The sequence below is a fragment of the Babylonia areolata genome, chromosome 15 (assembly GCF_041734735.1).
Source record: "Babylonia areolata isolate BAREFJ2019XMU chromosome 15, ASM4173473v1, whole genome shotgun sequence".
Lineage (NCBI taxonomy): Eukaryota > Metazoa > Mollusca > Gastropoda > Neogastropoda > Buccinidae > Babylonia > Babylonia areolata.
The window spans coordinates 34,775,926-34,783,990 of NC_134890.1; positions in this window are offsets into that span (position 1 = coordinate 34,775,926).

The window sequence follows — 8,065 nt, forward strand, 5'->3', positions numbered from 1 at the left end:
TCATTCAAAATGTATTCACGTGAGACACAGCCATCTTTTATGTAATTATACTGATGGAGTCTCCCGTCGGACCGACGGATGAGTAGGCAGGCAGGCTTATCTGTCGGTGTGTGTCCTCGTATGGGAGAAGAGGCCGATTCTGGATGTGCAGCACTTCCCACAGGTGTTGCAAGGGAAAACGTCTCCAGAAGTTGAGCCTTGCTTCCTTCGCTCACGCTTCTCCTTAATGGCCAGCATTCTCTTGTTTTCAAACGTTTTTATGCTACTAGAGCACAGCATCCTCCAGCGAGAGCGGTCAAGGGCATCAGTTTCCCAGGAAGCGATGTCTATGTCACAGGCTTTGAGGTTAGTCTTCAATGTGTCCTTTAAGCGCTTGCAGGGTCTTCCAACGTGTCCTGTCCAGCGTAGCTGGCACTGGATCAGCAGGCTTTCGATGCTGGGCAGGCCGCTCCTCTCTAGGACCTGGAGGTTGGAGACCCTGTCTTGCCACTTTATGCCGAGGATCTTTCGTAGGCATCTCTGGTGAAACTGCTCAAGTTGTTGAATGTGACGGCGATACGTCATCCATGTTTCACAGCAGTACAACAAGGTGGTCAGCACAACAGCTCTGTAGGTTTTGATTTTGGTGCTGAGCCTGATGCCTTTGTTGTTCCACAGCCTGTTGTTGAGTCTGCCAAAGGTGGAGCTGGCGTTGGTGATGCGCAGCGTCACTTTTGCATCAAGGGCTCCGTTGCTGCATAGGGTTCTGCCCAGGTAGCAAAACTTGTAGACTGACTTGATCTCTGCGTCATCGATCTTGATTGCAGGTGGGGGGGAGGCACTGGCGTTCTGTGAGCTAGCTGGTTGGTACATGGACTCGGTCTTCCTGAGGCTGATGGTGAGTCCAAAGCGCCTGCAGGAGGTTGAGAACCTGTCCACAATGAACTGCATGTCCTAATGGGAGTGTGCAGCAAGAGCAGTCATCAGTGAAGAGGAACTCTCTCAACAGTGTCTCAAACACCCTGGACCTGGCGTGGAGTCGCCGCAAGTTGAAAAGTTTCCCATCTGTGCGGAACTGAACGTAGATGCCCCGGTCACAGTCTTGGAAGGTGTCAATCGGCATGGCAGAGAAGAGAATGGAGAACAGTGTGGGTGCCAGGACGCAGCCCTGCTTCACTCCATTTACCACAGAGAACAGATCTGACAGTATTTTCCTGTACTCTCGCCTGCATGCCATCGTGGAATGACGCAATCAGCTGGATTAGGCTCTCTGGGCAGCCGAACTTTAGGAGGATTTTCCACAGACCACGGCGGCTCACCATGTCGAAGGCCTTAGTCAGGTCTACAAAGACCATGTGGAGCTCCTTGTTTTGCTCACGGCACTTCTCTTGCATCTGGCGTACGGCAAACACCATGTCACATGTTCCCCTGCCCGAGTGGAAGCCGCACTGTGCTTCAGGGATGACTATGTTGGAGACATGGTCAACCAGTCTGTTCAGTATGATGCGGGCAAAGATCTTGCCGGCGATGCAGAACAGATTGGATGAGACAAGGTGTGTTCTGTGAATGAGGCAAGGTGTGAGGTGTGTTCTGTGAATGAGGCAAGGTGTGAGGTGTGTTCTGTGAATGAGACAAGGTGTGTTCTGTGAATGAGGCAAGGTGTGAGGTGTGTTCTGTGAATGAGGCAAGGTGTGAGGTGTGTTCTGTGAATGAGACAAGGTGTGTTCTGTGAATGAGACAAGGTGTGTTCTGTGAATGAGGCAAGGTGTGAGGTGTGTTCTGTGAATGAGGCAAGGTGTGAGGTGTGTTCTGTGAATGAGGCAAGGTGTGAGGTGTGTTCTGTGAATGAGGCAAGGTGTGTTCTGTGAATGAGACAAGGTGTGTTGTGTGAATGAGGCAAGGTGTGAGGTGTGTTCTGTGAATGAGGCAAGGTGTGAGGTGTGTTCTGTGAATGAGGCAAGGTGTGTTCTGTGAATATAACTATCACTACCCCCTTTTCACTGAGACAAGATGTGTTCTTAGAACACAGTGTGTCAACGCGGAAAGCGTCAAGTTATGTGTGTGACTGGTGACTTCTTTCTTCGTGTTAGTAACGAAACAATGACGTCTTTTTTCCTGTGCAGTACACAGCTTGTACAATGGTTCATGTCTGCTGACTTCAATTGCTCTGCTGTGAGACTGCCAGTTACTTTCATCAACCGTCTCTTCAATAAGGGGGGGGGGGGGGGGGGGGAGACAAGTACAGTTGTTGTTGTTGTTGTTGTTGTTTGACAACTAAAAGTTATGTGGGAATTTCTATTCCTGGGGAGTGTTATGTAAGTTTCCTGTCGCAGAACACCAACACAATAACAACAACAACAACAACACAACAACAACAACAACACCAACAACAACAACAGCAACACAACAACAAAATCTCCATTTTCAATAAGGTAGCATGATCCATGGTCCTGCTTGATGAAGACCCAAAGCCCCACCCTGTACAAATGAACACTGTGTTTCACTGACACTGACTTTCTTCCATGGCTCTCTGGGGCCACTCAATTCGTCTGTCTTAACACCAAAACAAAATAGAATAAAGAAAAAAATGTATGTAATAACATCGCCAAAATGCAAATCTGTGTAATATGGAAACAGCACTATAATCCTGAAAATCATTTCGTAAAAATGGTCTAATTTGGCTACCTTTTAAGTATAAGCATTTCTCAGCAAATATCAATAGATAAATAAATCATATCAGAAAATTTTTGAGCAAAACACCAACAGATAAAAAAATATATGAGGACTGAAGAAGATAGTTACTACAGAGGACAAAAGAACATAGCAAAATGAATGATATACACTGCGACATTCTATTGTACACAGTGTTCAGCTTTCCATACACTCTTGCCATCTTCTTTTCCATGTTTTTAATCAAACAAAAAATTAAAAGTGGACTTTGTAAATTAAGAAAGTAAACTGGCGAAGGACTGGAATTTCAAGAAACATTGGTATTTCAAAAAATACAAGTGTTATATTCTTATAATACTAACAGCAGCCCAACTGGACATTATTCATAAAGATGGCATAAACACTGCTTCACTAATACTGATGCTGTTATACACACGACTAGTATTTTATGATTATACTCTATATGGAGCAGCTACTATGACTTATCTAACAATATTGTGGCCACACACACACACACACACACTCTCACAAAATTAAGCAACACAGTAACAATCTATACATTTTCTTTTAATGAAGGAAAATTGTCTTGAGATTGACAGCAAAATATCAGACAAAACTAGCATGGAATAAGGACCACTATGAGTTAAAACTATGCAATATAATTATTCATGGCAGGAAAATTGTCTTGAGACTGACAGCAAAATTTCACACAAGATAACACATAAGAAGGCACCACAATTTGTTATTACGACACAATATACTGGCTCAGCTTACTAGACTTCGTCAGAGACTGACATCAGCTTGCAGTTAGGCCAACAGCAAAAGTGAGCTGTGTGATGAAAGGTTTATCCACACAATGGGAATTCATTTACAAGTTTGTATTTTGTGAAGAACTATGACTCTCAAACTAGGGGGACAAGATTGCACTGGTTCTTAGTGCTGCAGCCTTGGGGGCTAGCTGGCCTTAGAGGACCATCCCAGTGCTGACTGTCCTGAAGCCTTCTTGGCTGAGAGAGTAATGATATAACTTGAGCAAGACACTCTACTATAATCCAATTCTAGCTCAGATAGTCGGGACATCAGTTGCCTCTTTTGTTGTTATGGTGGTGATAGTAAGACACGGATTAGTCATACATACATAGTAAGACATGACAGACTGTCATACATACATAGTAAGACACGGATTAGTCATACATACATAGTAAGACACGGATTAGTCATACATACATAGTAAGACACGACAGACTGTCATAAATACACAGTAAGACATGACGTACTGTCATACATACATAGTAAGACATGAAGGACTGTCATACATACATAGTAAGACATGACAGACTGTCATACATACACAGTAAGACATGAAGGACTGTCATACATACACAGTAAGACATGAAGGACTGTCATACATACACAGTAAGACATGAAGGACTGTCATACATACACAATAAGACATGACAGACTGTCATACATACACAGTAAGACATGACAGACTGTCATACATACACAGTAAGACATGACAGACTGTCATACATACACAGTAAGACATGAAGGACTGTCATACATACACAGTAAGACATGACAGACTGTCATACATACACAGTAAGACATGAAGGACTGTCATACATACACAGTAAGACATGAAGGACTGTCATACATACACAGTAAGACATGAAGGACTGTCATACATACATAGACATGAAGGACTGTCATACATACACAGTAAGACATGAAGGACTGTCATACATACACAGTAAGACATGAAGGACTGTCATACATACACAATAAGACATGAAGGACTGTCATACATACACAATAAGACATGAAGGACTGTCATACATACATAGTAAGACATGAAGGACTGTCATACATACATAGACATGAAGGACTGTCATACATACACAGTAAGACATGAAGGACTGTCATACATACATAGTAAGACATGAAGGACTGTCATACATACATAGTAAGACATGAAGGACTGTCATACATACATACTAAGACATGAAGGACTGTCATACATACACAATAAGACATGAAGGACTGTCATACATACACAATAAGACATGAAGGACTGTCATACATACATAGTAAGACATGAAGGACTGTCATACATACATAGACATGAAGGACTGTCATACATACATAGTAAGACATGAAGGACTGTCATACATACACAGTAAGACATGAAGGACTGTCATACATACACAATAAGACATGAAGGACTGTCATACATACACAGTAAGACATGACAGACTGTCATACATACATAGACATGAAGAACTGTCATACATACATAGACATGAAGGACTGTCATACATACATAGTAAGACATGAAGGACTGTCATACATACATAGACATGAAGGACTGTCATACATACATAGACATGAAGGACTGTCATACATACATAGTAAGACATGAAGGACTGTCATACATACATAGACATGAAGGACTGTCATACATACATAGTAAGACATGAAGGACTGTCATACATACACAGTAAGTCATGACAGACTGTCATACATACACAATAAGACATGAAGGACTGTCATACATACACAGTAAGACATGACAGACTGTCATACATACACAGTAAGACATGAAGGACTGTCATACATACATAGTAAGACATGAAGGACTGTCATACATACATAGTAAGACATGAAGGACTGTCATACATACATAGTAAGACATGAAGGACTGTCATACATACATAGTAAGACATGACAGACTGTCATACATACATAGTAAGACATGAAGGACTGTCATACATACATAGTAAGACATGAAGGACTGTCATACATACATAGTAAGACATGAAGGACTGTCATACATACATGTAATTTCTTAAATGCAGAAAAATTGTCTTCAGATTCACCACAAAATGTCACACAAAATTAACATGGAATATGTCATCAATATGCATTATAACTACACTGTAGCAATCAAGGGAAAAAGGGGGGAAATGTCATTGTTCAGATTTCATCGAAAACGATAGTATTATAGCACTGGCTTTCAGAGTACAACCTCCATCACAGAATGCCGGAGCAAAGACGTGGCGCTGAACTGCACTGTGAAAAATGGTAAACTTCAGCAAGGTCACTGACACCATGCACAGTCCATCACTGACATCTCACAGAAGGATCATCACGAGTCAGTTCGTTGTGATGTCATGTCTACTGTTCATGTCTATCAGTTCGTTGTGATGTCATGTCTACTGTTCATGTCTACAATGTCTAGGGCTTGGATCAGTAAGTCAGACCACAAGTCAGTTTATGATGACGTCATGTCTACTGTGTCTAGGGCTTGGATCCCTAAGTCAGACCACAAGTCAGTTTACAGTCATGTCTACTTATCTAGTGATATTTGAATGTGATTTCTTTTATAATAATATCCACCAAAAGAAAGAAATGCAAAAAAAAAACATCAACCAAAGGCAAAAATAAACCCTTTCCAACAATGCCCTATTTTGGAAAAATGTGGACTTTGACTCATATCAACAATATTTACAATATCACACCTTTCCAACAATGGAAATACTACATAATTATATGAAATTTTGCATCAAATGATAATATCAACACTTCCAACAATGTAAAAAGAATACTTTTCAGTGTATTAACATATTAGTTAACGATGGATGTAAACATACACACACATCACATGAACAAACCTTACCTACATTACACTATTTCATGGGCTCTGTCCTCTCTACAGTGCAGTCACAATGAACAGTCATACCCTATCAATGACAAAAGGAATAACGTTTATCTATCTGCGCTTTCAACGACAGAAGGAATCACAGTGATCTATCTGTGCTTTCAACGACAGAAGGAATCACAGTGATCTATCTGTGCTTTCAACAACAGAAGGAATCACAGTGATCTATCTGTGCTTTCAACAACAGAAGGAATCACAGTGATCTATCTGTGCTTTCAACAACAGAAGGAATCACAGTGATCTATCTCTGCTTTCAACGACAGAAGGAATCACAGTGATCTATCTCTGCTTTCAACGACAGAAGGAATCCCTGAATCACAGTGATCTATCTCTGCTTTCAACGACAGAAGGAATCCCTGAATCACAGTGATCTATCTCTGCTTTCAACGACAGAAGGAATCCCTGAATCACAGTGATCTAGCTGTGCTTTCAACGACAGAAGGAATCCCTGAATCACAGTGATCTAGCTGTGCTTTCAACGACAGAAGGAATCAGTGATCTATCTCTGCTTTCAAAAACCAAAGCCATAGCATATCATCATTTCATATTCACAAACATATCGAATGCACTAATTTGGAGTACAAAAGCAAATCAATGTGGCAAATATGACCACAGAGCACACTGTAAACACAATAATGAGATTCTTGCCTCCTAAACAAGACAGACATCAATGTTGAGAATAGTGAGGTAACTGTTAACAACAGTGGTTCTCCATGTTTGGGGTGGGGTGGTGGCTTGTGCTTTGCCATACGGCAAGAAATGGTAATCAGCCATCTACCTCAAGAGATTCCATCACACATCATGATTACTGCCCTGCTGATCACAAAGGATTGTCATCACCAGATTCAATCATCTGGGATGATTACTGACCACAAAGGATTGTCATCACCAGATTCAATCATCCGTGATGATTACTGACCACAAAGGATTGTCATCACCAGATTCAATCATCTGTGATGATTACTGACCACAAAGGATTGTCATCACAAGATTCAATCATCTGTGATGATTACTGACCACAAAGGATTGTCATCACCAGATTCAATCATCTGTGATGATTACTAACCACAAAGGATTTCTGTCAAAAGATTCAATCATCTGTGATGATTACTGACCACAAAGGATTGTCATCACCAGATTCAATCCTCTGTGATGATTACTGACCACAAAGGATTGTCATCACAAGATTCAATCATCTGTGATGATTACTGATCACAAAGGATTGTCATCACAAGATTCAATCATCTGGGATGATTACTGACCACAAAGGATTGTCATCACCAGATTCAATCATCTGTGATGATTACTGACCACATGGGATTGTCATCACAAGATTCAATCCTCTGTGATGATTACTGCACTACTGACCATGAACATCTTCTCATGGCTAACACTACGTCAAACATCAATAAAACTGTCAACAAAAATTAAACTATTTTACGAATTAAAATCCAAAGGTTAAAAAGCATAAATGACACTGTAATTAGAATCTAAATCTTTGAGTTTACAGATTAAAATTCTTCTATCATAATCAGTAATCTCTCTCTCTCTCTGTCTCTCTCTGTTGTTCGCGTACTGTGCACATTTGTGAATGAAACACTTGTCAGGAAATAGTTATAGGGTAGGTTTCAAAATTCCCTTCTATGGTTTGTAGTAGTTCCATGTTCTAATCATCTGAAAATAATGCAGTCACTA